We start from the raw sequence: 26,862 nt of genomic DNA on the forward strand, positions 1-26,862 counted from the left end.
TCTCCGATGTGGCTCCAGTGCAATTTTGCACAGGAGTTCTATGTGTCTTTTGGTCCGTTTCAGATCTGATTTCAGCCCGAATTTTGGGCTGAAATCAGACCTGAAACGGTGAACCTGAACGCACCGGACCGCTGCTGTGAGCCGCATCGGCATTCAGTGTGAACCCAGCCTTAACATAAAAATACCCCTAGAATACCCCTGCCTCATGCAGTACAATAAAGATATGCTGTAAACTATTGCCAGTTTTCTATTTGTGCAGCATCGTTTTTTTACTTTGTAAAGCTCCTGCACAGCGTGGCCATCTCCAGTGTGGGCATCCGAAGTCGCTGTGTGCTTCTTCCTGGATTCCGTGCATGCTGGCTACCCAGCATGCTCAGTGCGGTGCAAGCGAGTACAGAGAATAGCTTGTAGGTCGGGTGCTGAGCGCCACCTTGCATTGCGTCATTTCTGGTTTGGAAATAACGCAATGCTGTGAGCCGGCGATCGTTACCTCCTGGGATTGATGTCACATCTCCCAGAAGCCAATGCAAAGCCGGAAATGACGTACGGCGCCACGGCCACTGAAGGAGAAAGTGTAAAAATATATATGCAGAAATACAGTAAGTGAACCGAAAAAAAAATACGCTTTAAGGGTGCATACTAGTGATGCATGGTGAGGAGTGAAAAATGGGGGTGGAACTCCGCTTTAAATCGGAAATAAACCCTTGACTGTAATATACAGGACTTTTGTGCACAGCATTGGATACATTTGTGACCCACTTGACTCAACCTTTTGGTAACACTGTATCAACACGGCTCCAATCTGTCAGTTTGGTCTTCACATGCGGATGTTTAGCTGCTGGCCCCAGTCCCTGCTTATATGGGCAGCATGCACACAGATGCAAAAAAACTCCTCTTCCAGGGGTTTTTTTTTACACCTCTGAATGCAACTGTATGTTAGCTAGTATAAACATCCAAAAACCAGCCCCTTAAATATAAAAACTTTACACTTCTCAATAGTGAAATAAACTGCGTCTAAGACCCCATTCACACTTGTGCGACTTGCTCTGCGACTTGGGACTGCAAAGTTATACGCCATGATTTCCAATGAGTACCATTTATATCTGTGTGACTTCAAAGTAGTCCCTGCATCACTTTGGTCTGACTTTGATGTGACTTGATGTCCATAGACCTCACAATTACACAAGGCATTGCCTCAAGTCATGTCAAAGTTGCACGACTTTCAGGTCGCACAAGTGTGAATGGGGCCTAAGTACGTGAAATACAATAATAATCAAGTCAGATAGAATAATAAAAAAGTGAATGTCCCCTATATCACCACAATATAATTCCTGTACTCTCTTATGCCAAAAATCTTCAGTTGATATATAATAATCGGTACCTGCGCAAAACTATAAATACCACCGTTGTAGAGCTGCGTGACTTACAGCTATAAAACCTGAAAAATACTAGAAAAAAACAAACACAAAAAAGCGATTACCAATTCTATAAAGTGCTAAACTTGAAGTGAATAACGAAATATATATATTTCATAATAAGTTGTAACAACCAGTAAAGTGCTATGTGATGACCTAAAAAGTGCTGAGTGCAATTTACATATAAAAAAAAAAAAAAAAAAACATATAAGGAAATCCATAAAGTCCTCAATCAAATGCTTGCTGTGATATATAATAAAGTGCTTGCTGTGATATACAGTAAAACCTTGGTTTGAGAGTAACTTGGTTTAAGAGCGTTTTGCAAGACAAGCAACATTTTTAATTAAATTTTGACTTGATATACAAGTAGCGTCATGTCACAACTGAGTGTAAAAGAGAAGAGAGGAGCCTTCCACACTGCGCCCCACAAGCACTTCAAGCCTCGCTTTCTGATAGGGTAGTCTTCCTGGTCACGATTGCAGACTGACAGCGGTGAGAGCCGGCGGTGAGGAGGACGGTCTATTCGGACTGCTTTACCCCGGATGTCTGCATACTTAGATGTGCCTCTTTTAATCATCAACCATGTGAGTTGCTAAATGTTGTACCTTCATTTAGACCCCTTTCACACTGAGGCAGTTTTCAGGTGTTTTAGCACTAGAAATAGCGCCTGTAAAGCGCCTCTCAGGCCTCCCTGGTGCGCTTGCGGGACAGGAAAAAAAGTCCTGCAAGCAGCATCTTTGGGGTGGTGTAGGAGAGTTGAATACAGCGCTCCTACACCACCCCTGCCCATTGGAATGAATGGGCAGCGCTTCCGAATCGCTGCAACACGTGCACTTTTAACCCCTTCTTGAGGGTTAAAAGCGTCCCGATAGCGGCCGAAAAGCATTGCTTAAACATCGGTAAAGCACCGCTAAAACTGGCAGCGCTTTACCAATAACAGACCCGCCGCCCCAATGTGAAAGCAGCCTAAATGTAACCATATTGCTACACTTAGAGGCGCTTCTCTTCTCTTCTCTTTTTTGATACTCTGTGGGTCCTGCTGGATTTTGCTTCTAATCCCCTTGTGGAGGTTTCCATTTGTGGATGGACATTTTATGGTTACACAACCAAATTGCTATAATCCTTTTTATATGGACTTATAAACTGAAGGACCTATGAATAAATGGTTGTGGAACAAATCATTTGAGTTTCCATCATTTCTCATGGGGAAATTTGCTTTGATATACAAGCGCTTTTGGTTACAAGCATTTATCTGGAAAGAATTATGCTCGCAATCCAAGGTTTTACTGTATAGTAAAGTGCTTGCTATTAGACATGTGCACGATGGAAAAATAATTTTTTTTTTTTCTTTTATTTGTTTTTGGAGGGTTTTTTTTTTCATTTATGTGATCATTCGTTATGATCGGCATTCCTTACTTCAGATTATTCGTAGCTTCACTATGCGCTTGTATTCGTTCCGTTTGTTTAGATGCGGTATTCGTTTCTTGAGATAATTTGTAAATTCAGATGCATTCATATTCGTTACATTCACTAACATTTAGGCAAATTTGAAAGGACATTCCAATACCTATAATTTAATAGTTTATTATGTTTTTTTATTATTAATAATAATAAAAAACTATAATAATAGTAATTTAATTATAATAAAAAATACGAAAAACTAAATTATCCAAATGTAATCGGTTCTGTAAACTCGTAGGTTGAATAGTTTTTTGTTAGTTCGAATTTTCAGATTTTCGTTCTTGTTTTACTTCGTTCGGATTTTCATTCTTTCGGATTTTCGTTCTTTCTGAAAATTTTCGTATGTATTCTCCATAAACTGCTCCACCTGTGTTCCATAAACCGGAAGTGATGTGTGCTGGAAAGTCCCTCCTACGCGTTTCGTCAGTGTGCATCTGACGTCATCAGGGATCACCTGACCGGACCTGTGTGGTTTAAGGAAAGATCTACTTTCCTGTGCCCCGCTCTCCAGGCCACTCTCTTCTTTTTGTCTCACTAGCTAAAATTAAAAAAACTCAGCAGTAGCTAAAGTATTTCTATAGGGTGGCTTGTGCAGCGCATGGGAATCTGACCTGGCTCTTTCCTGACCCCTTGCATACCCCTTCTTGTCTTCTTTCTTACCCTCCCTTGTTTTTTCTTTTTCTTTTTTTTTTTTTTTTTTTTTGGCGCTCAGTTTTTGCACAGGCTGTTTTTTGGTTAGCTCCTCTACCCCTTTTTGATGATACCCAAGCATTTCTAGGGTATTCAATTTTTAGCAACTTGTATTCTCTGGGTTGCCATTATTCCCTGGTTGTTTCCCCGGGGGAATATGTGTACGCTTCTCTTTTCCCTGAATACGACTAATTTATTATGTGTAAAAGACAATTAGCGCCACCTCCCTAAAGTGTTATGTGCTATAAACAAACTATAAAGTGTACAAATTAGTACTCCACAGCTGCTGTACACTTCCAGTGAATTCACCTCACCATACAACATATAAAATAAGATGAAAAATATAAGTGCAGTGCTAATAATCTATCTTGTGAAATATCCAGTGCTATCAAATTATATTCAAATAAATAAGTCAATCAATCTGTATAATTATGTGTTCAATTAGGCCTCATGTACACTGCTGCTGTTAAACGGACGTTCAGAGGCAGTTGGACACTTTTTTCAACTGCCCCTGAACTCATCCAATGTTATCTTATGTGTACATATTCACAGGTTCGTTTACTGTCGTTTTTAGGCAGTTGCGTATATAGGCCTTTGTTTGAAGGCAAAAAAATGAGTTCAGACGCCAAAGTTTCCGACGTCAGTTCCAGACGCCAAACGCGGTAACCCGCGTTTAGCCGTGTTTCGTTTATAGGTGTTTTTAGCTTTTGGCCATTTAAAAAAAAAAAAATTATTATTATTTTTTTACATTTTTTAAAAATTTTTTTAGAAACGCTTCTAAACGCAAACATGGCAAAACGCAGCTAAACGTGGCATGTAAACGCGGCAAAACGAACATTTTAAATGTGGGTTACTATCTGTCAAGTTAAATTGTTCAGGAGAGGTTGTAAAAACGTCCCGTGTACATGAAGCCTAAAAGTTCATATGCTGAAACTTTTCTACGTTGAATTATTGTGACTTCTCAATTATTGTGATTCCTCTAATTCATATATCATCCACCACTGTGCAAATCGTGTCTTCAGCAGATTATGTGCACACCTTCACCAGCCGTTCTACCTGCTCACCCCATACATGAGTCAGAAAGGCTCAAAACAATTCCTTTCTTTCTTTCAGCTATGGTCTCATCTCCTCCACATCCGACCAGCTACTCTGTATCCACTTTCCAATCAGTAGCCTCCCAGGGGGGTCACAATCTTCCATATATACTGCCCTACTGCTTCTCTCCTTCCTCCACACCAGCGCTGTCACTCGGTATTCCTGATTGGATATGGCTCCACATTCATGCAACAATAAATGCTCTCTGTTTGCAACATTTATTAAAATGGCCCAATTAAAAAACACTTACAAGATATTCAGTTAAAACCAGCTTTGTACAATACAAATGCATCCGTCTGCTCACCACTGTGGCTGTGTGACGTCACGGGCTTGGCTCCTCCCCTCAACACTCTATCACCCTCTGATTGGGCTTTCTTAATAGATCTATTGAGAAAATCCCAATCTTTTAGGTGGAGGGAGGTAAAAAAAAAAAAAAAAATTAATATGGTTGCATAACTGTGCACACCCTTAAACTAATACTTTGTTGAAGCACCTTTTGATTTTATTACAGCACTCAGTCTTTTTGGGTATGAGTCTATCAGCATGGCACATCTTGACTTGGCAATATTTGCCCACTCTTCCTGTACATAGCCCTCTTCAGATCACCTCACAGATTTTCATTCGGATTCAGGTCTGCGCTCTGGCTGGGCCATTCCAAAACTTTAATCTATTATTGGTGAAGCCATTCCTTTGTTGATTTGGATGTATGCTTTGGGTCATTGTCATGCTGAAAGATGAAGTTCCTCTTCATGTTCAGCTTTCTAGCAGGAGCCTGAAGGTTTTGTGCCAATGTAGGCCTCTTGGCAGCCTCCCTGACCAGTTTTCTTCTCGTCTTTTCTTTAATTTTGGAGGGACGTCCAGTTCTTTGTAATGTCACTGCTGTGCCATATTTTCTCCACTTGATGATGACTGTCTTCACTGTGTTCCATGGTATATCTAATGCTTTGGAAATTCTTTTGTACCCTTCTCTTGATTGATGCCTTTTAACCCCCCTGGCGGTATTCCTGAGTCTGGCTCGGGGTGAGATTTTAGTACCAGAAGCGTTAACCCCGAGCCAGACTCGGGATCGCATCGCTGGATCCTGGAAGACGTGACTTACCTTGTCTCCGGGATCCCGCGATGTTCGGCGGCCAGCTCTCCCGCCCGATGCACTGTGTGCCCTGGCTTCCTTTCCCTGCGAGCGTAGCTACGCAGGGGGTGGAACCGGCGGCAAATTCAAAATGTATAAAGCACAAACACACTGACACATTGTAATACTATTGGATTACATTACTAAATAAAATAAAATAAATAAAATTGACCTCAGATTGCCCCCCAGTGCTTTGTCCAGTGCCCCTGCCTGCAGTTTTACTGTACTTTCTGTCTGGAAACTACAGAGCGACCATGGCACCAAAAAAGCTCGCTTCAACCTCAAAAGCGGCATATGACCTGCTGGAAAACAGCGACAGCGAGACAGAATCGCTTGCAGAAGTGAGTGATAGCGGCAGGGAGGTTAACAATGAGTTCCCTCTGATGCGTTGGAAGCTCTCTGCAGACCATGGTTTTTGCTGTTGAATGCGACTATGGATATGTCAGGAAAGACCTACTAGAACAGCTGAACTTTATTTGGGGTTAATCAGAGGCGCTTTCAATGATAGCAGGTGTGTACTGACTCCTATTTAACATGAGTTTGAATGTGATTGCTTAATTCCGAACACAGCTACATCCCCAGCTATAAGAGGGTGTGCACACTTATGCAACCACATTATTTTAGTTTTTTACTTTTACCCCCCCCCCTAAAAAATTTCAGTATGTTTTTTAATTGTGTTGTACAGTTTATAAGTCACACTAAAGGTGCAAAAAGTACTGAAATTATTTATCTTTGTCTCATTTTTTTACATCACAGAAAACTGACATTTTAACAGGGGTGTGTAGATGTGCCCATACACAACAATATCTATATCCCCAACACAGAACAACCCTACACCATTTACCGTATATACTCGAGTATAAACCGAGTTTTTCAGCACTTTTTTTTTTGTGCTGAAATGCCCCCCTCGGCTTATACTTGAGTCCTCCCAGTGCTGTCCCCATCTGCAGCCTTATCTCCCGGCGCTGTGATACATTCAGTCTAGTCGGCGGTCATGCAGTGTACCAAAGCCCCGCCTCCTTACCTGTAGGTAAAAATAAAAATACTGCCACTTTAACCCGATGAATCCAGTCTTCAATGGAGGGCATTTGTATTTTTTTTTTTTAAATAAACAGTGATTACATCTTTAGCAGTATATAGAAGATCGGTAACTATTCTTTTCTAATACATCTAAGTTGGAACGGGCACAGCGTGTAACAGGCATTGTGCCGGATCATCATTTATTTTTACTGAGGTAAGATATTACCTCAGTGCAAATGCTTTCTAAAAGCTCATTGTAAACATTGCTCTTTATGAGCTGAAGTTCGTGTGTACAAGGCCAAAGAACTCATGTACTTCAGCATCTGACTCCAAAGTGAGTGAAATAAAGTGTGCTTTTAGATGATTCTGAATTACATTAACTTTCTGCTTAAAGAAGCAAAGTAGACAAATAACTATCATTTAAAATGTGTTTTATTGTTATGTACCCCATGGGACAAGGTAGGTACTCGCTTCCTAACCCGATCCAACAGCATAATTATATCAAATAATTGGATTTTTGAGGCACCACAATGATTTTTGTATTCAAAACCTATTGTTTATTTGAAAAAACTCATAAAAAGTTCATAAATGGCTCACTGTATTAGAAAAGTTACAAAGTTTTTTTGAAAAAACAGACCATACCACCAATATATTGTAACACAATGGTTACATCATATACACGGCTCAACGCGTTTCCAGGATGTAGTGCGCTTCCTCAGGAGCCTAATGTTTGTGCACCTGGGATTGCAGCATAATGTCTATTGAATTGGGGCTTCCGAATGCCATGCTCTGTCAGTGTTCTAATTATGATCAGTTTCGTGTAGAAATATTTTTGTATGGATATACATTTGGCTCCTGAGGAAGTGAACTACATCTACGAAAAGCTTTGAGTCATATAATGTCGGAAATCGATCTTTCAGTATATATGATGTTACCATTGTGTTATAATATTGTGGCAGTATGGTCTGTGTTTTTGGGAAAAAAATGTTTGTAACTTTTGTAACCAAGTAAGAAATCTATGACCTTTTTTCAAATAAACAATACGTTTTAAATACAAAAGTCATTGTTGTGCCTCAAAAATCCAATTTTTTTATATATCTATGCTGTTGGATTGCAAGTTTCTAGGGACGTGCCACCTATAATCTCAATCTAGAGTTGCTTCCTAACCCTAGTTGTGAGGTTGGCCTAGACGCCCCCTAACCTCCCTGTATCCATCTGACAGCATAGCTAGGAAGGAGATGGCCACAACATAATGGCCTCTTCTGTCAGTTTCCAGCAATCCAAGTAAGGGGTGGCGGAATGTAGAGAGAGAAGGGGCATGTCAGACTCCCATCCCTCTGCATTCTTATACCCTCCGCTTGTCTTTAGAAAGTGTTTGAAACCAAGAAAAGGGACCATTATGAGGTGTCTGTCTCCTTCCTAGCCATGTTGTCAGACAGTCTCGAGGGCTGGGTGGTTTCCAGTTCCAACTCGCAGCTAGAGTTAGGAAGCACCTAGCAACATAGGACAAGGTATTGCATGCCCTTTGTCCCACGTAGGAAATAACCGTGAAAGAATGTTAATAACAGTTCTTCTTTAAGACCCAAGGTCCATGCACATGAGCCCTTAAGCTGACCTTACACACTGCAGTCTAATTTCACAATCTCTCTTAGGTCAATCAACCAATTTAGTGTGAGGTCCTTCGTGATTGTTTAACATTAAATGGATTGTTCAGGTAGGCCCTCACATTACCATAGTTTTTGGTAAATATGAAGAAGTTTGTACAATTAAATTATAACGTGTACAGCTACATTCACATAGGATCTATATGAATACAATGGGGAAATTCACACCAATCATGCCTGCAGAGAAGCTTGTAGGCCAATGTCTCTACCTATTACCCGTGTGTGTTTTTGGATTGTGGGAGGAATCTAAGGTACCCAAAAGAATCAGACACATGATACAGAGAACATGTGTACCCCTTGTCACTAGAGTTGCTTGGATGAACTGAACCCAGGACCCCAACTCACATTGCTAGCCATTGGCTGTCCATACCAACTAAACAGAGTGCATATTTCATAATTGACAGAGGTCGGCAATTGATTGGTTACTATCAGCAATAGTCATATTTTTCATTTTCTCCACTCTTGGTAAATCAACCTAGTGCTATTTATATTACATAGATCATAGAAATGAGACATTGGCAGCTTCTACTGCATAATGGGCCAGCAGCATCTGGATTTACGGCATACGGCTGTGTGATTGACGGGTGTCATGTGCTACCTGTCAAAATCACAATAATTACAGTTTCACAACTATGAAGGGCAGTTTACTGACCTCTATAACAGTTGTTGGCATATTTTCAAATTTTGACATAAAACTATTTTTTCAGGTAATTTAAATGGCAATTTATTTTAGTAATGAATTTGAAACCACCATGTTCAAAGTGCTGATGAATCTCCGGAGTGCTTCCTTCAATGGTATGTTTAATTATACTTTTATCTATATAAATTGATCTCTTAGCCCCTCATAAATTCCATCAGAGTGTTGTGGGACTTAGCTGCAAGATTGAAATCATGTGAAACATTTAAACTAAATTATTGAAAGGTTCATCAAACATTAACCTCACTCTGAGAATAATCTTTTTTGAGGCTTCTTTGCAGGGATAAGGATGATTAAATGTTTACAGGAATACATTTTACTTTTACTTAAAGGGAATTCAAGATAAAGGCTAATACCTGTGTGAGAAGCTTTACATGGACGCTGCAATTATCTGTCTTTACCGATTGTCACTGCCCTTGAACTTTTGTGCAGTCCTGGGAAAAAAGGTGCTTTCCATTTCCATTTCCATCCAGGATTTTAACTTTATTGCAGGGTTTTATCTGCTTATGTTCTCTTGAATTGGACACATGCAGTCCAGCAACTTCTGGAGTGCTAAGTAGAAGTCAGCCTACCAAAATCACCTATTCAGTGTTGTAACCATACCCAAGCTGGAAAAGCAGTGATCTACGGCACAGTGGTGTAGTGGGTAGCACTTTCACCTAGCAGTAAGAAGGGTTGCTGGTTCAAATCCCAACCGCGACACTACCTACCTGGAGTTTGCATGTTCTCCCTGTGCCTACGTGGGTTTCCTCCGGGTACTCCGGTTTCCTCCCACACTCCAAAGACATGCTGGTAGGTTAATTGGATCCTGTCTAAATTGTCCCTAGTACGTATGAATGTGAGTTAGGGACTTTAGATTGTAAGCTCCTTGAGGGTAGGGACTGATGTGAATGTACAATGTATATGTAAAGCGCTGCGTAAATTGACTGCGCTATATAAGTACCTAAAATAAAAAAATAAATACATCTAATATTGAGCAGGCCATTTTTTTTTATTCCACAAACTAGCAAACGTGTGCCGTGATGACCATGGATGGCTAGAAAACAGAAAACTTGATCAAGGACAGGGAGTGTGAAAGAGAGGTGTAGAAGAGTAGATGGTTATGGAGTGGGTGGGAAAGGGGAGGCTGTGGCAACTGATTGTGGACCAGGGATGAAAGAAGTTAAGCAAGAGCTGATCATGGACCATGGAGACTAGGTGGAGAGCATCGGGGTGGGGCAGGGAGGATGATTGTGGATAGTGGGAAGGAAGGTAAAGTTGATTAAGGACAGGGGAAAGACGAAGATCTATGTTTTACCCCATGCTTATCTTTTGCCTTGCCAGTTTGGGGATGTCATGTACTTGATCAGAGACTGAAATGACGAGGTTGGCCTCTCTTGTATGCCCAGCCCAGGTCCCGCTGAAGGTGGAACAGAGTGTACCGGGGGACAGGAGGAACACGAGTGCCGGCAGGTGTTGATAGGAGTGCTTGCAGCTGGAGATGCAGCCTGGCAGAACATCAGGTCAGGAGAAGTAGCTGATCCAGCTGAAGTTAAAGGGGCAATCCTCACAGGCTGCGGGTTCCAGATGCAAGGCTTGTCAGAGCTCCCAGCAGGCTTGAGACAGGAACTCGCTGTGATGAGCAGAGCTGATGCAGATGAACGCCAGATAGGCGCTTGAACCAGAACAGTAGCGTGGTCACAGGGATAGCTGAGGTCTGCAGCAAGTGGACAGCGAGGTACCCAGACATAAGATAAAGACGAGGTCAAGAACAGACACAGGGTCAGGAACTGAAAGCAGAGCAGAGGCAGGATCCAAGTTCAGGTCAGGTGCAGGGAGGATGATTGTGGATAGTGGGGAGGAAGGTAAATTTGATCAAGGACAGGGGAAAGAGAAAGATCTAGGTTTTACCCTATGCTTATCTTTTGCCCCGCCAGATTTGGGGATGTCACGTACTTGATCAGAGACTGAAATTACGAAGTTGGCCTCTCTTATATCTCCAGCCCAGGCCCCGCTGAAGGAACAGAAGGTACCGAAGCACAGGAGGAACACGAGTGCTGGCAGGTGTTGATAGGAGTGTTTGCAGCGGGAAATGCAGACCCTGGCAGGCTGGCAGAACATCAGGATAGGAGCAGTAGCTGATCCAGCCGAAGTTAAAGGGGCACTCCACACATGTTGCGGGTTCCAGAGGCAGGCTTGTCAAAGCTCCCAGCAGGCTTTAGGCAGGAACTCGCTGTGATAAACAGAGCTGATGCACATGACAGCCGGATAAGCACTTGAACCATATGTGAGAGCAGAGCCGGGAACAGCAGCGTGGTCACAGGCATAGCCGAGGTCCACAGCAGGCGGGCAACAAGGTACCGAGACATAAGACAGAGACATGGTCAAGAACAGAGCCAGGGTCAGGAACTGGTGACAGAGCAGAGACAGGGTCCAAGTTCAGGTCAGAGGCAAGCCGCGTCATCAACAAGGGAACAAGTAGAATAATAGGAGGACACGGAACAGTTGAAAGACCATCTGGTGCCAACATGCTCTGAGTTCGAGCACGCGTCCCGTGCGCATTCCTGTGTGCATGCCTAGTCACAATTCTGCTGAGAATTATGCGCGCATGCACATTTCTATTAGCCATTCTTGGTGCATGTACGTTTCTATTAGCCAAACGTCTGGTTGTCGTTCTCTGATAGGGAAGAGCACTTACATCTGCAGTACTATATTTACTTTGCACTCTATGTAATACCATGTGCATATGAACAACCTTTATTTTGTGATACATGATGATTTCTGGTTTGCACCTGGATTCTTTTCATATTAATTTAATTTCGCAATGGAAATAGGGAGAGGAAAAGTATACTGATTTATTGTAGTGGGGTAAAGGGGGAGGAAGAAGTGGTGGCTGATTGTGAAACCCTGGGAGAGTATATACTGCAGAAGGGGACCTAGTCATGGACTGGAGGATTAAGAAAAGGGAGACAGAGGCTGTAGTGTGGACAGTGGGGGGGAGAGCCAACAAAGAATGTAGTGCAGACAATGGGGGAAGAGTGATGGAGAATGTAGTGTGGACAGTTTCAGGAAAGCCAAATTTACTCTGGACAGTCGGGGGGGGGGGGGTTCATGCCAGAGAATATAGTGTGGACAGTCCCAGAGATTATAGTGGGGAGAGTGGGGGGAGTGTGGCAGAGAATGTAGTGTGGATGTTGGTGGGGGGATGCCAAATAAGTAGTGTGGATGGTGGCTAGAGAGTGCCAGAGATAGTGGCCAAAGAATGGAAATGTAGTGTGGACGCAGTGCAGGAAGGGTGCCAGTGAATGTAGTGTGGACAGTGCCGGAAGGAAGCCAGCGAATGTAGTATGGACAGTGCGGGAAGAGTGCCAGAGAATGTAGTGTGGAGAGGGGGGGTGAGTGCCAGAGAATGTAGTGTGGAGAGGGGGGGTGAGTGCCAGAGAATGTAGTGTGAAGAGTGTGGGGGCGAGTGGCAGAGAATGTAGTGTGGAGAGTGGAGTGTGAGTGCCAGAGAATGTAGTGTGGAGAGTGGGGGGCGAGTGCCAGAGAATGTAGTGTGGAGAGTTGGGGGCGAGTGCCAGAGAATGTAGTGTGGAGAGTGGGGGGCGAGTGCCAGAGAATGTAGTGTGGAGAGTGGAGTGTGAGTGCCAGAGAATGTAGTGTGGAGAGTGGGGGGCGAGTGCCAGAGAATGTAGTGTGGAGAGTTGGGGGCGAGTGCCAGAGAATGTAGTGTGGAGAGTTGGGGGCGAGTGCCAGAGAATGTAGTGTGGAGAGTTGGGGGCGAGTGCCAGAGAATGTAGTGTGGAGAGTTGGGGGCGAGTGCCAGAGAATGTAGTGTGGAGAGTGGGGGGCGAGTGCCAGAGAATGTAGTGTGGAGAGTGGGGGGCGAGTGCCAGAGAATGTAGTGTGGAGAGTGGGGGGCGAGTGCCAGAGAATGTAGTGTGGAGAGTTGGGGGCGAGTGCCAGAGAATGTAGTGTGGAGAGTGGGGGGCGAGTGCCAGAGAATGTAGTGTGGAGAGTGGTGGGTGAGTGCCAGAGAATGTAGTGTGGAGAGTTGGGGGCGAGTGCCAGAGAATGTAGTGTGGAGAGTTGGGGGCGAGTGCCAGAGAATGTAGTGTGGAGAGTGGGGGGCGAGTGCCAGAGAATGTAGTGTGGAGAGTGGGGGGCGAGTGCCAGAGAATGTAGTGTGGAGAGTGGGGGGCGAGTGCCAGAGAATGTAGTGTGGAGAGTGGGGGGCGAGTGCCAGAGAATGTAGTGTGGAGAGTGGGGGGCGAGTGCCAGAGAATGTAGTGTGGAGAGTGGGGGGCGAGTGCCAGAGAATGTAGTGTGGAGAGTGGTGGGTGAGTGCCAGAGAATGTAGTGTGGAGAGTGGGGGGCGAGTGCCAGAGAATGTAGTGTGGAGAGTGGAGTGTGAGTGCCAGAGAATGTAGTGTGGAGAGTGGGGGGCGAGTGCCAGAGAATGTAGTGTGGAGAGTGGGGGGCGAGTGCCAGAGAATGTAGTGTGGTCAGTTAGGGAAAAGCTGCCTTGGGGTAATGTTTACATTTTTGCAGTTCTCCCAGAAATTTTGCACTGAGTTGGTTATGTTGTATACTGCCCATGTGTATCTCCAACTTGGTGCATGATCCCTGGTCATCCTGAAACTCTATACCACTGTAACTGTAGTAATTAGCTAGCAGGAAAGTTATGTATGGTGATTCCAGCATTGGGAGGAAACTATTCAGTCTCAGGTAGTATAAAAAGATGGGGTCACACAATGAGATTGGAGGAGAAGGGGTTTACCCTTAAACTGTGTAGGGCTTTTTTCACTATCAGGGCGGTGAGGATGTGGAACTCACTTCCACAATCGGTGGTGTCAGCGGGAAGTATTGATAGTTTCAAAAAAACTCCAAGATGGGCATTTTAGCGAGCACATTATACAGGGATATGGGGTATGATTTTTGACATGAGCCCACACCCACACAGGTTGAACTGGATGGACTGGTGTCTTTGTCACCTCAACATACCGACTATGTAACTATGAGGGGATTCAGGACCATTTAGTAAATAATGTATATTCCTCGAATCATTTACCATACAACATTTTCATGATTGCCTGTATTATACCTTTTTTCACACCAATCTGCAGTTCTGTTTACTTTATTATCCAGTGATAGCACATTGCTGCCTATATCTGTGTTACAGTATATAGGTGGCTCCGTGTGAAGCCGGAAAGATTCAGAGATGGAGATCAATCAGAATGTCCGTTTATATTGCCATGGGGACCTATGAAACCTGCAGCATCACTTAGAATATAACTGAGGTCTGCTCACAGCCCACTTTGAAGAGCAGCATTGGAGGAATGGCAAAAACTTGTAAAACAGCAGTGAACTGATAGTGCAGCTTAGGGAACATGGGAATGGCTTCTTCAGGTGTCACCTGTCATCTTCCTGAGCCGAGGGGATAGTAAAAGGGCGGTAATCATCATTCTTTCACAAATGCCATTACCTTGGTAACAATTGTAGTCATCCCTCTCGAGCAGCGGCTGACGATCGCAGATAGATTTTACTTATGAACTGACCCCGTTACATTAGCCAAGCATGTTTTTACTCTGTACGCTCTAATTCCATTATTGTCTGCTAATGACACAGCTGTCCAGATCTGGGCCGCCAGGCCATTGTGTCTGAATAATACGCTGTATTACTACTTATGTAGATATAATATGTGTGAAAGAGAATTACCATAGCGGGCTAGGCTCAGTGATTTGTCCAATAAGCTATGCTAAGGTTGGCATCTCATTCATGCAGATTTTAACCACTTGTTTCCTCTGCACCCAAACCCCCCTCCTGCCCAGACCAATTTTCAGCTTTTAGCGCTGTCACTCTTTGAATGACAATTGCGCGGTCATACAACACTGTACCCAAATGAAATTTTTATCATTTTTTTCCCCACAAATAGAGCTTTCTTTTGGTGGTATTTGATCACACCTGGGTTTTTTATTCTTTGTTAAAAAAAATTTAAAAAGACCGATATATATATATTTTTTTTTTTTTTTAATACAAAACCGTTTTATATTTTGTTATTAAATTTTGCAAACAGGTAATTTTTCTCCTTCATTGATGTATGCTGATAAGGCAGCATTGGTGGGCACTAATAGGCGGCACTGGTGGGCACTGATGAGGTGGCACTGGTGGGCACTGAGAGGTGCCACTAATGGGTGGCACTGAAGGGCACTTATAAGTGGCACTGATGTGTGGCAGTGATGGGCACTGATGGGTGGCAGTGATGGGCACTGATCGGCACTGGTAGGTGACACTGATAGGCAGCTTTGCTAGGTAGCATGGATGAGGCACTGATTGGCACCACTTGTGGGCATTGATAGGTGGCACTTCTGGGCATTGATAGGCGGCACTGATTGCTGGCACTTATGTACTGGTGGGCACTGATTCGTGGCACTGATTTGTGTCACTGGCAGGCGGTACTGGTGGGCACATCTGAGGCAGCTTCGCCTCTTCCTCTTCGGGACCGATGTCCCTTCAACAGAAGCCGGTGATCGCCTTTTTTTTCTCCTCACGCTGTCAGCGTGAGAAGAAAAGAAAAATGATTACCAATCTTCTGTTTACATCATGTAATCAGCTGTCATGTGGTAAGGGGTCGGGATCGACCCCTTACTCCAATCTGTGATCACCCGAGTCTCATTGACTCGGGTGATCACAGTGCGCGGCCTTCAGGGGGGCGTGGCAAGCATGCAAAGGGGAGGGGCCTCCCGGCAAAGCAGATCTGCGCTGTAGCCATCATTCAGCTATAGCACAGATCTGAAGGGGTTAAGGTACATTTTTACCTGTTCATCTGCCCAATTCTATTTAGATATCTTGATAATTAAAACATTACATTACCAAAAACATTTTATTTTTTTTTGCCATCACAGCCTGTAACCCCTTTCTCCAGTGTTAATGCGGTATTAAACCCAAAAACCAAAACTGTAATATATTGCAGCTTACCAATCATTAGATGTGATAACTGCATTTGTTTTCTTAGGCTTTTTTCCTTCTGTCTTCACCTGGTGAATACAGTCACCCACCTTTTTTAAATGTCACCTCCCCACTGCTCTTTTATTTCCTGCATAAAATTTCTAAAAAATCAAAATGTAAATCCCTTTTACTTTTACCAGTCGGTCACATGACCTCAGAGCTCTGAGGAGTTTCTCTGTCCGGGGTCCTAAATAGTGTTACTAAACCCACAACAGTAAAATCAGTCTGTATATGTAGTACAGCATGATTGTTATGTTCACTGTAGAACCTAAGGGGTTAATCCTCTGCATTGTGTAAAAAGCCGGTTTGATGCTGTTTTCTCTGATCCTCCCCTTCTTTCACTGTCACCAATCCATCTGCTGATAGAACAGAGCCTAGGGGACAAGCTGCACCTGCTCAGTTTGGTGTGTATTACTAGAGAGTTTGTTTTTTTTACTTTGGAGGGTGCATGTGATCAGCAAGGCCAATCGGCACTGTAGAGACAGAGGGTCAGGGGTCCTGCAGCCTCATAGGACAATGAGGAGAATGAAAACTCCTCCTACAAGCTTTAACCAGACATGAATAGAAGTCACAAGACTGCTATATACTGATGATAATAAAAGGTATTTATCAGTTTACTAAAATAATTGCATTTCCATGTACTGTGGGAGGCCAGACAAAGTAAATGCAGGGTCCTTGGTTTAGTAACCCAGGACCCTGTACAACCTTTTCAGTACCTGCCAACATTTTACATTTTTTCTCTCCATTTCTTCCCTTGGCAGCAGTTGGCTCCAGGACCCTATGGAATGAATGGGGTGAAAGGGGTGCAAAATGCAGGTGAGACTTCCCTTTAGTTTTTTTTCTTCCATCTGCTGGACTTGGAAGGGAGGGGGAATCTCTATCATTGAAGACAACAGTTACATCCTAATGAATGTTCTGACCCATCCATACTTTTTCCAACTAAAAAAAAAAAAAAAAAAAAGTTTTTGTAGTTTACTATTCTTCCCCAGTGTATTAAAAATCTTATTGTCAAATATGACTAAGGTGCAGACCTTTTCGCTCAACTGGCCTAACTCATGGCACAGAATAGATGGAGAGTAAAAGGGACACAGACAACAATAATACAAAAAAATATATGGAATTAAAAAAAAAACACTAACCAGACTTTGACTTGGTATTGGTTTCTTGCACTTTTTATACAGCAGAAATGCAATCCAATCCATTGTGCTGCCTTAAAGGAGAAGTCCAGCCTAAGCTCATTTTGGCTGGGCTTCTCCTATGGGTTACAGGAGTGCAATTTGTTTTGCACTCCTACGACTCGTTTTCATCAGAGGGCGGTCTGAAGTCTTCTCTATGCTGACATCACAGGAATCAGTCCAGGCACCGCGTCATCAGGACAATAAAGTCTGGATCCGCCAGGTGGTTGGACACATACCCATCTCACTGTGGAGGTGAGTGTAGAGAAGGCAACGGAAGCCCCATAGTAAGTCTTCTTCCCATTCATTTCACAGCCTTGTTGGCTGTGTCCTCTACAGAGCGTCCGCCGCTGGAGACCAGACTGGATCGGCTTCAGAAAAGATATGTATACTGATTTCTTCTTTACAGGGCTAGATAGGTTAGTGTTAAATCGTGGATGTCTGTAGATGCAGGGATATTAGTGTTAGGGTGGACTCTGAAAAAAAACAAACATACATACTTGCTTCCATGTTGCAGCATTGATGTGATGCTGCAGCTGTCCCATGTTGGCCGTAAGACCAACAACCGAGCGATCACATGACCGCTGATTGATCACTTCTTGGCCAGTTCTGAGCAGAGAGTAGTGACTGTCATTCACCGCTTTCCATTCTGCTTTTCCAGTGCTCACTGGAGTGCTGGGCAGGGGAAGGGTTGGGCGCAGCTGGCACTCAGCCACGGGCTGAGAGCTGTCAGTCAAGCAGCCGGGTGGATCCTGGCAATATTGTTGGAATCCTTCCAGAGCCTGGAGCAGCTCTTTCCTGTCAGCTGATAGCAGGCAATAGCCTGCTATTAGAGGACTCTGAGTCACAGGAGAGCAAAAGTAAGCACTCCTGTGACCCACAAGAGATGTATGGCCAGAAAAAAAACTTTGGCCATAATTCTCTTTTCAACACAAACCCAAAGCCCTCTATTTCAGCCATGGGTGCGTAATTCAAGTTATATTGGACTTAAATTGGTTCTGAAGGCTGGAGGTTTTTTTTACCACCAAGTAGTCTATGCATTAAGGTAAAAAACCTTCTGTGTGAGAGCCCCCCAGCCCCAATCCTTACCTGAGCTCCCTTTGATCCAGCAATGTTTGTGATAGCCCCGGCTGTTCCAGGATTCTCCCTCCTCATTGGCTGAGACGGCAGCAGGAGCCTATTGGCTCAAATGGTAACTAAAACATTAGTAAAAAGTCACAGAACCCTAAATAGGCTCAATTATCAAAACTTTAATACAGGGTTAAAGCGGAACTAAATCCCCCTATCCTTTACAGCCAAGAGATCTGCCACCGTAGCCTCTGTTTGATCTGCATGATGCTGATGTCTAATCAGCTATGACACCAGCCATTTGATGGCTTGACATTTCGGTTGAGAGCAGCAGCAGCTGTGACAGTTATCATTCATTGCATGCCTTGCCATTATCAATTATGTTAAATCAATGGGTTTAGTTCCACTTTAGGTATCTTTATTTGAGCCATGTGACTAATTTTCAAATCTCATTGAACTGAAAAACCTGTCACATTTTTAAAATAAGTGTCCCTATACTATGTGTTAGCTTTATAAATGGAGTTTAATGTATTTATTTTGTTACTCTACAAAGATATGAAACTGATATGAGGAAACGCCCAAATGTTTAACCGCATGCCATACCCATACGTTGCTGCCCGTTTCCGAATTACTGGGTTCTCCCCGCCTACTCACTCCCCTGTGATTTGACACAGTGGGAGTTTGTCAGCAGATCCCCGCCAATGATGCATGGCCAGGACCTGCTGATTGGCTGTGTCAAATTACAGTCCAGAGCCCTGTGTTGTAAATTAACACAGGGCTTTATACAGAGGGAAAGATAACTTTGTTTCTTTTCCCTGCAGAGCAGGGAAAAGAAACATAATCGAAAAGCAGCACACATTACACATTGTTATGCACACAATTAACCCCTTTATTGCCCTTAGATATCAACCCCTTCCCAGCCAATGTCATTAGTACACTGACAGTGTATATTATAAGCACTGATCACTGTATTAGTGTCAGTGGAGATGTCAGCGGTGTTTAGCCATTTCCCACATAGGGTCAGTTAGTGTCAGATTTCCCGCTGCATTATCACAGTCCCACTTTAAGTTGCTGATCGCCGCCATTACTAGTATAAAAAATAAAAAAAAATCCTATATATATATATATATATATATATATATATATATATATATATATATATATATATATATATATATATACCATTGTTTGTAGATGCTATAACTTTCATGCAGACCAATTAATATATACTTATTGGGATTTTTTTTTTTTTTAAAGCAATAAAAAAATGAAAAGCCCACTGGTGATCAAATTCCACCAAAAGAAAGTTTTATTTGTGTGAAAAAAATTATATAAAATTAATTTCAGTACAGCGTTGCATGACCACGCAGTTACCAGTTAAAGTAGCGCGGTGAAAAATAGCAAAAAATGGCCTGGTCATGAATGGGGCAAAATCTTCCGGAGCTTAAAGCAGAGCTCCACCCAAAAGGGAAAGGTCCACCTGTTTGGACCCTCCCCACTGCCACATTTGGCACTTTTTGGGGGTGAGCGGGTACCTGGCTTTGACAGGTTCCGGGTAAGATTGCCGATCTATGACATTTCCAGCCCCTCCTCCTCCCCCCACCCGCTGTCTTCTGGGACACACACCAGGTCCCAGAAGTCAGAGAGATCATTCAGAATGTGCAGTAGGAAACCAGCTAAGAAGGCTGAAGGCTTCACTGCCATTTTCCCTTACTTACAATGCTGCACCTGAAGCTGATTGACGAATCGGCTAGGGGTGCCAACATTGCGGGATCTCTGGACATTTAAGTGTCCTCTTTATCAAAAGTCAGCAGCTACAATATATTTTTTTCTTCTTTTTATTTATTTTTTTTTTTTTACAGAGTGAAGCTTCTTTTTAAGTGGTTAACTCATTGTACAAAAAGAATATCAACACATTTTTCTGGGCAATATTTTTTGCCCAAATACATTTTTGGAGACTCCGAATAAAAGCCATCAAGCACAGTTTCCCCAGATGATGGACTCACTCCCTCCCATAAGCATTTTTTTTGAGCTTATCATTGATAATGCCTCCATTTTTCTTTGACCTAATTAAGCTTTGTCACTTGGCTTCAGGTTTTACAGCCGTTTTTGATTGTTTCCAAGGATCCCATTTGGAGCACTTTTTTTTTTTGCATAGTTCACACATAAAGATTACAGAAATCCTGGGTTACATACCTTTCAGAAAGCACACCAAAACCATGGGACGTAATAAGAATCTATGGGAAAGAGCAGCTAACCTGCAAGAGAACCATAGGTTAGCTGCACTTTGCTCAAAGTGCAGCGGGGTAGTGTAGAGCCACACTAAGGATATGTGTACACCATGGAGGGAATTCAGTAACTCTGCTGCACCATTTTTCTGCTGTTAATTCCACTTGTTAATGTGTTGCGCCAAACTTATGAAACATCTGTGATACTTTTGTTTCTGACAGCGACTTGTGTGCCAAATTCTAGCAGTTCTGAAAATGTCCCGCTATGACATTGTGGCACAATGAATGTGCCAACTTCAAAATAAAATGCCAACAGTTTTTATCTTATGAAAGTGGAGCTAATTAGGACCAATTCTCTTTTGGTATACAGAGAGAGTAACAAATATTGCTAAAGTGTCTCGCGTGCGTTCTAAAAGTGATGTTGCGTGCACCAAATTCTAGACAGGTACGTGGATTTAGTGCATGCTGCACCACTTTTAGAATGCACACAAGACTTCTGCAAAATCTGTCTGTGCCAGTCTTAATGAATTCCCGGGCATGTCTCTTAACCTGCGTGTTTCTGCACATCACTGCACAAGCATGGTGTGAACAGGACACATAGATAACAATTGTTGACACCCAACGTGTGTGGCGGTGTACAGAAAAATTCAGCAGACATGATTTGAACAAGCCTAGGTTTTCAGTTACCTACACTGTGGGCCTAATTTGTGAAAAAAAGAAGCTCTGAGTACATTCAGTCACTGTGATCCAAAATCAATTAGCACAACCACAGTAATAAATATGTGACCTGTGCTCCAAATATGCCAGCTAACACCAATTAAGTGAACTCACAACACTCAAAAATGACATAAATTAATAAAAGGCAGTGTAACGCAACCAAAATCTACCATATACTAAAAAACAATACTACAAAAATGTGAATATTCCAATATCCTCAAATTAGCCTTCACATTCCAAAATTGTGTAAAATCAAACTTTAACTTCCAATCAATAAATAGTGCAATCACCACTGTGCCACTGTTATCCAAATGAAAGTGCTCCGTGTCTCCACCACCATATAAGTGGACCTCAAGGCCATGACCTCTGCATTACCAAAAAGGTCGAAGCAAGCTGTGTTCCGTTCAGGGATAATGGTTCTGACAGACGCTTGGTAAATCCTCACTCCTTTTTCCTCAAAATGGGATACACAGGTCCTCACACACTCAGGAACACTAGATGTATATGGGAGGGAAAGGGAAGCACACAAGATCTAATGCTCTCCATTTAAAAGTTTTAATACTGTATATAAAAAATAAGTATTACGCGTACAGAGTGAAGCACTGCCACCAGTGCTAACTTAAATGCACGCATCAAACACATATGCCACTATTCAGTTCTGTAGCAAGATGGCTGCGAGATAACGTCACACTCAAGGCTCCAACCCCTATGCGCATTATGTCCAAGGTGGGAACTTCATGAGTGACTACTGAAGTCCATGCCTTGGATGTAACGAGTATAGGGGGTGGAGCCTTGGGTGTGACGTCATCCCTTGGCCATCTTGCTACACAGCCAAATGCCGGCATATGTGTCTGACATGTGCAAGTGCAATATATATCTTTTATATATTAAAACGTTTAAAACTAAGAGCATTAGATCTTGCGTGCTTCTCTTTCCCATATATATATATATATATATATATATATATATATATATATATATATATATATATATATATATATATATATATATATATATATATATATATAGTGTGTCTGAGGACCTGTGTATCCCATTTTGAGGGGAACACAGCTTGCTTTGACCTTTCTGGTAATGCAGGGGTCATGGCCTTAAGTTGAGTGGTCCTCATATATGGTGAAGACACGGAACAATTTTATTTGGATAACAGCGGCTGTATACTGTATAATTTTAGTATATTGGATCACACCTGCTTATAGCAATAGAAAAAAAAAAAAAAAGTTTGGTCTCGTAGCACGTTTAGACCCCTATTACTCAGGGCAGATTCCATTTTGATCAGCAGGGGATATGTCCGCTGCTGCCCTGCTGATCAGAGTGGGCGGACATGGGTAGAAACCTCTATAAGCAGCCCAGTGTAAACGGACTCCGCTATCCGTTTACACTTGCCTACCCTCTAAACAGATCCGCCAAGACGAAGATGGACAGATCCCCGTCTGTTTTATTTGTTATGGGGACCGGATCGGTTTAGAGGTAGGTGGGTGTAAACAAACATGGGTCCGTTCATGCCTACCAGTTAATAAGAGTGAATGGACTGTCTGATCAGGTCCACCTGAAAAACCAACAAGCGGACCTCATAAGACCCTTCATGTGAAAGGGGCCTTAAAGAGGTTGTAAACCTCCATGGGGAAGTTGTACCTATAGGTAAGCCTAGAATAAGACTTACCTATAGGTACTCCTAAACATTCGCTATTTACTGTTTACTGCGCCGATGATGTCATCGGTGCATGCTCTCTGAAGGAGGCGAGTGTGCTGTGATGTCACTCGCCTCCAGACAGTCACAGAGCCCAAGCCTGAGACCGTGGCCCCGGAAGGAAGACGGAGCGAAGATGGATGTGGCCTGCAGTGGGGATGGTGCAGGCTTCGTTTGCAGGTAAGTGTCACATAATGTACTAGTATGCGATGCATACTAGCACATTGTGCCTTTTCTTTGCAGGGAAGAAGAAAGGAAGAAAAACCCACCAGGGTTTACTTCCTCTTTAATTTCCACTTTATTTGGCATATTCAACAAGGACAAGTGTTATCAGCAAATACCATTACTCATAATCAATTGATCCAAACATAATCTTATTGATTGCTATGGATTACAGCACTCCACATAGCGGCGTTGCTCTGAATAAGCCCTATGTGCTCAAAGCATGATTCCTGCTGATGTGCCTGTGATATTTTCCACCATTCACAAACAATTAATAAAAAATAAATAAATAATGAGGCATTGCCGGAGATGGCCACTAAAGCAAGTTTTGATGTAGTCTAAAAAAAAAAATAATAAAAAAAATGAGTCATTCATTATAATGATTTTTTTCTGGATAGGGGTGTTCTTTTATATCTAAAACTTTTCAATCGCTTCTGCAAAAGCGGCTAATGATAAAATAACCAGACACTCACTTCTGACATTTAAGAAAAGCCCTAATTTATCTTTACTTTGGTACAATGCTTCCACTTGTCTTTTTATTTCCCCTTTCATCTTCTCCTCTATCCAGACAGCAGTCTCTTGATGTACGCTGTCACTGTGTTCCCACATGTTGCTTCTATAGATAATCACTTCTATCCTGACTATACTCTGTACTACCTCTCTTACAGCACACAGAATGAAATTTTCAATTAAATCCAAACTCCAGGCAGATAAACACAATTTAAAAAGTTTATATAAAAAAATCCTTCAAATCTATTTTCAAATGCAGTTGATATAAGTACCTGAGAGTGTCTTTATATAAGCTTCTTGTAATCCTCTAAACAAGACAGTGGAAGAATGGCCGCTATTGTGAGTCATTCAGGCTCTGCCATATGGTGATCAGCCTCCTGGCTAGGAAGTCTGCTATGATTATGTAAATCACAAAACATAATGAACAAAACCACAAATGAAACATATATTTACAACAACAGATCTAGCTGTGCTCCAGGCAAACCGCTAAATACACAGATGCAATAGAGATTTGGGAGCTATTTACCTGCCAAAGGATTTGGATTTCTGTCCATCCAGCTCTGAGATTTACACAGCCCTAACACACAGCACCACCCTGTCTGGCAAAGCAAGAGACCTGATTCTCCGCTCCTGCAGTTAAAGCTCCAATTTTTGATATGCAAATAATATCTAAATGCAAGAGGCAGGTGAATACTCAAATCTCTATGTGATTTGTCTATTTCTTCCAGATCTGTGCAGCAACACAGTGTAAAAAACGTTACCTCTGTGCAGGAGCTTCCTGTAATAAAGACCGGTCACTGCTGCTCTCTCTCCTTGCACAGGGTGACTGGTCTTGTCTCCGCCCCCTCCTGTAGTTTTCTGCAGGCAACCTGTAGTGGGAGGAGCCGGCTGGGTCCCTCCCACAGCTCTGCTCAGGCTATGTTTACAACAGGGATGGTGTCACTGCAACTTTTATATGATAATTTTGAAGAGAGACATCGCACACAACGGGGCACTCCCAGTTCAATTTGCAAGATCCTCTTTCAGGTGCTCAGGTTCAGTGTGTCCTTACACACCACAGCACAAACAAGTAAAAGGATTGAGCTGGCAACTCTGTAGTCCATATAGTGATTTTAATGGATGGTTATATGAAGAGACAGGAAAATTAACTGACGCATTTTGGCAACAGACTTAGTCGTAGCATGCTACGGCTAAGGCTGTTGCTGAAAAGCGTCAGCTGTTTTGCTTGTCACTTCATGTAACCAACCATTAAAATTGCTATATGGACTACAGAGTTGCCCGCTCAATACTTTTACTTGTTTTTATATGATAATATCTGGGTTTGCAAAGGCATTTGATGCACACAAAGTAGATTTAAATTATTTGTGGCTACTGAGGAATATCATTTACATGAAGGTTTTTTTGCCTGGTATTCAGCTTTAAATCATATAATTCAATCTAGTTCCTCTTGCAGCATGTGAAAGGACAGTGAAGAAGGAGGAGCACACTGATGAGATCATCTCTCAGCCCTCTGCTCCTGTTAGCACTATTAAAAGAGAAACGGGATTTTTTCTACTCACCGTAAAATCCCTTTCTCTGAGTTCATTGACGGACACAGCTCTTCCAATCTTGTCCTTAGGGTTATATCGCCACCTTCAGGAGTAGAACTAGGCAGAAATAACAAAAAACAAGCACAGCACCACCTAGGGGTGGTCCTTACTGGTAGTAACCCCCACTCTGCTACAGGCAGCTCAGTTCATTACAAAGCAGTACAAACATAAACAGGAGGGGTGGGTACTGTGTCCGTCAATGAACTCAGAGAAAGGGATTTTACGGTAAGTAGAAAAAAAAATCCTGTTTTCTCTTTCGTTCATTGATGGACACAGCTTTTCTAATCTTGACCTTAGGGACGTCCCAAAGCAGTGCCACAATGAGGGGTGGGAACGAAAAAGAAAGGAAACAATAACCTCCACCCAAACAGAGCCCCCCGCAAAGGGAGCCAAAACCTCAGACAGCCGCCTGCAAAACTTTGTGGCCGAAACACGCATCAGAAGATGCACCAACATCCACCTTGTAAAACTTGGTGAAAGTGTGTACTGACGACTAGGTAGCCGCCTTACACACTTGAGAAACGGATGCTTGATGACGAAAGGCCCAGGAAGCACTAACCATCCTGATAGAATGCGCCGTAACGGGAAAGGGGGACACCCGCCCCTTAATGGCATGCGCCTGCACAACAATCTGTCTGATCCACCAAGAAATAGTGGCCGACCAAGCCGTCAGGTCCTTCCTTGGACCATCCACGGTTACAAACAGTGAATCCGACTTATGAAAAGGAACCGTAACCGACAGATACACACGGAGAGCTACATCCAAAGAGTGCAAAGCGACCTCCTTGGAGTGAGATGGTGCAGGACACAAGGAAGCACAATGTCCTCATTTAGGTGAAAGGCAGATACCACCTTAGGGAGAAACGAGGGATGCAGACGCAACACTGCCTTATCCTTGTGAAGAACCAAATAAGGAGACTTGTGGATCTCATTCCCCGGACAGATCCACTTAGAAGCATCTAGCCCGCCGGCCTCCCCCATCCAGAGTGGGGCTTGTCGCGGCTGACCCAGTGCGGAGCTCAGGTCTGCGCGCACTTGGTGGCCAGGCTGGGGAGACTGTCAGGATCTATAATATCCAGCCTGTCACCCAGCCCAGCGGTTGATTGCAGATTCTCACAGTGGGGGGTTACTACCAGTAAGGAGCGCCCCTAGGCGGTGCTGTGCTTGTTTTTTGTTATTTCTGCCTAGTCCTACTCCTGAAGGTGGCGATATAACTCTAAGGTCAAGATTAGAAGAGCTGTGTCCGTCAATGAACGAAAGAGAAAGCATGTTTTTTATTTTTTTTTTGCAGTTTCACACTTACCTAGGTGGATGCAGCATTAGTCCATTGCTACATCTGTCCCCTGGCATCTCTACGCTGAGAACCGAGTGATCGAACATTGCAGATGGCTTGGTTCTCTCAGCTCCCCAAGCAGAGAGCTGCTGACTGTCAAACAGCAGCTCTTCGCTCTGACACCCCCCCCCATCGCGCTCACTGGAGGGCCGGG

The 26,862-nt window shown here is 43.1% G+C and overlaps 1 protein-coding gene across 2 annotated transcripts in view; it reads left to right on the forward strand.

Moving 5' to 3' along the window:
• The window catches only part of EVC (EvC ciliary complex subunit 1), a 180,012-nt gene that overhangs the window by 2,000 nt on the left and 151,150 nt on the right, over nucleotides 1-26,862 (forward strand). The gene's annotated exons all lie outside the window — the stretch shown is intronic.

Source organism: Aquarana catesbeiana, linkage group LG01 (genome assembly GCF_042186555.1).
Source record: "Aquarana catesbeiana isolate 2022-GZ linkage group LG01, ASM4218655v1, whole genome shotgun sequence".
Lineage (NCBI taxonomy): Eukaryota > Metazoa > Chordata > Amphibia > Anura > Ranidae > Aquarana > Aquarana catesbeiana.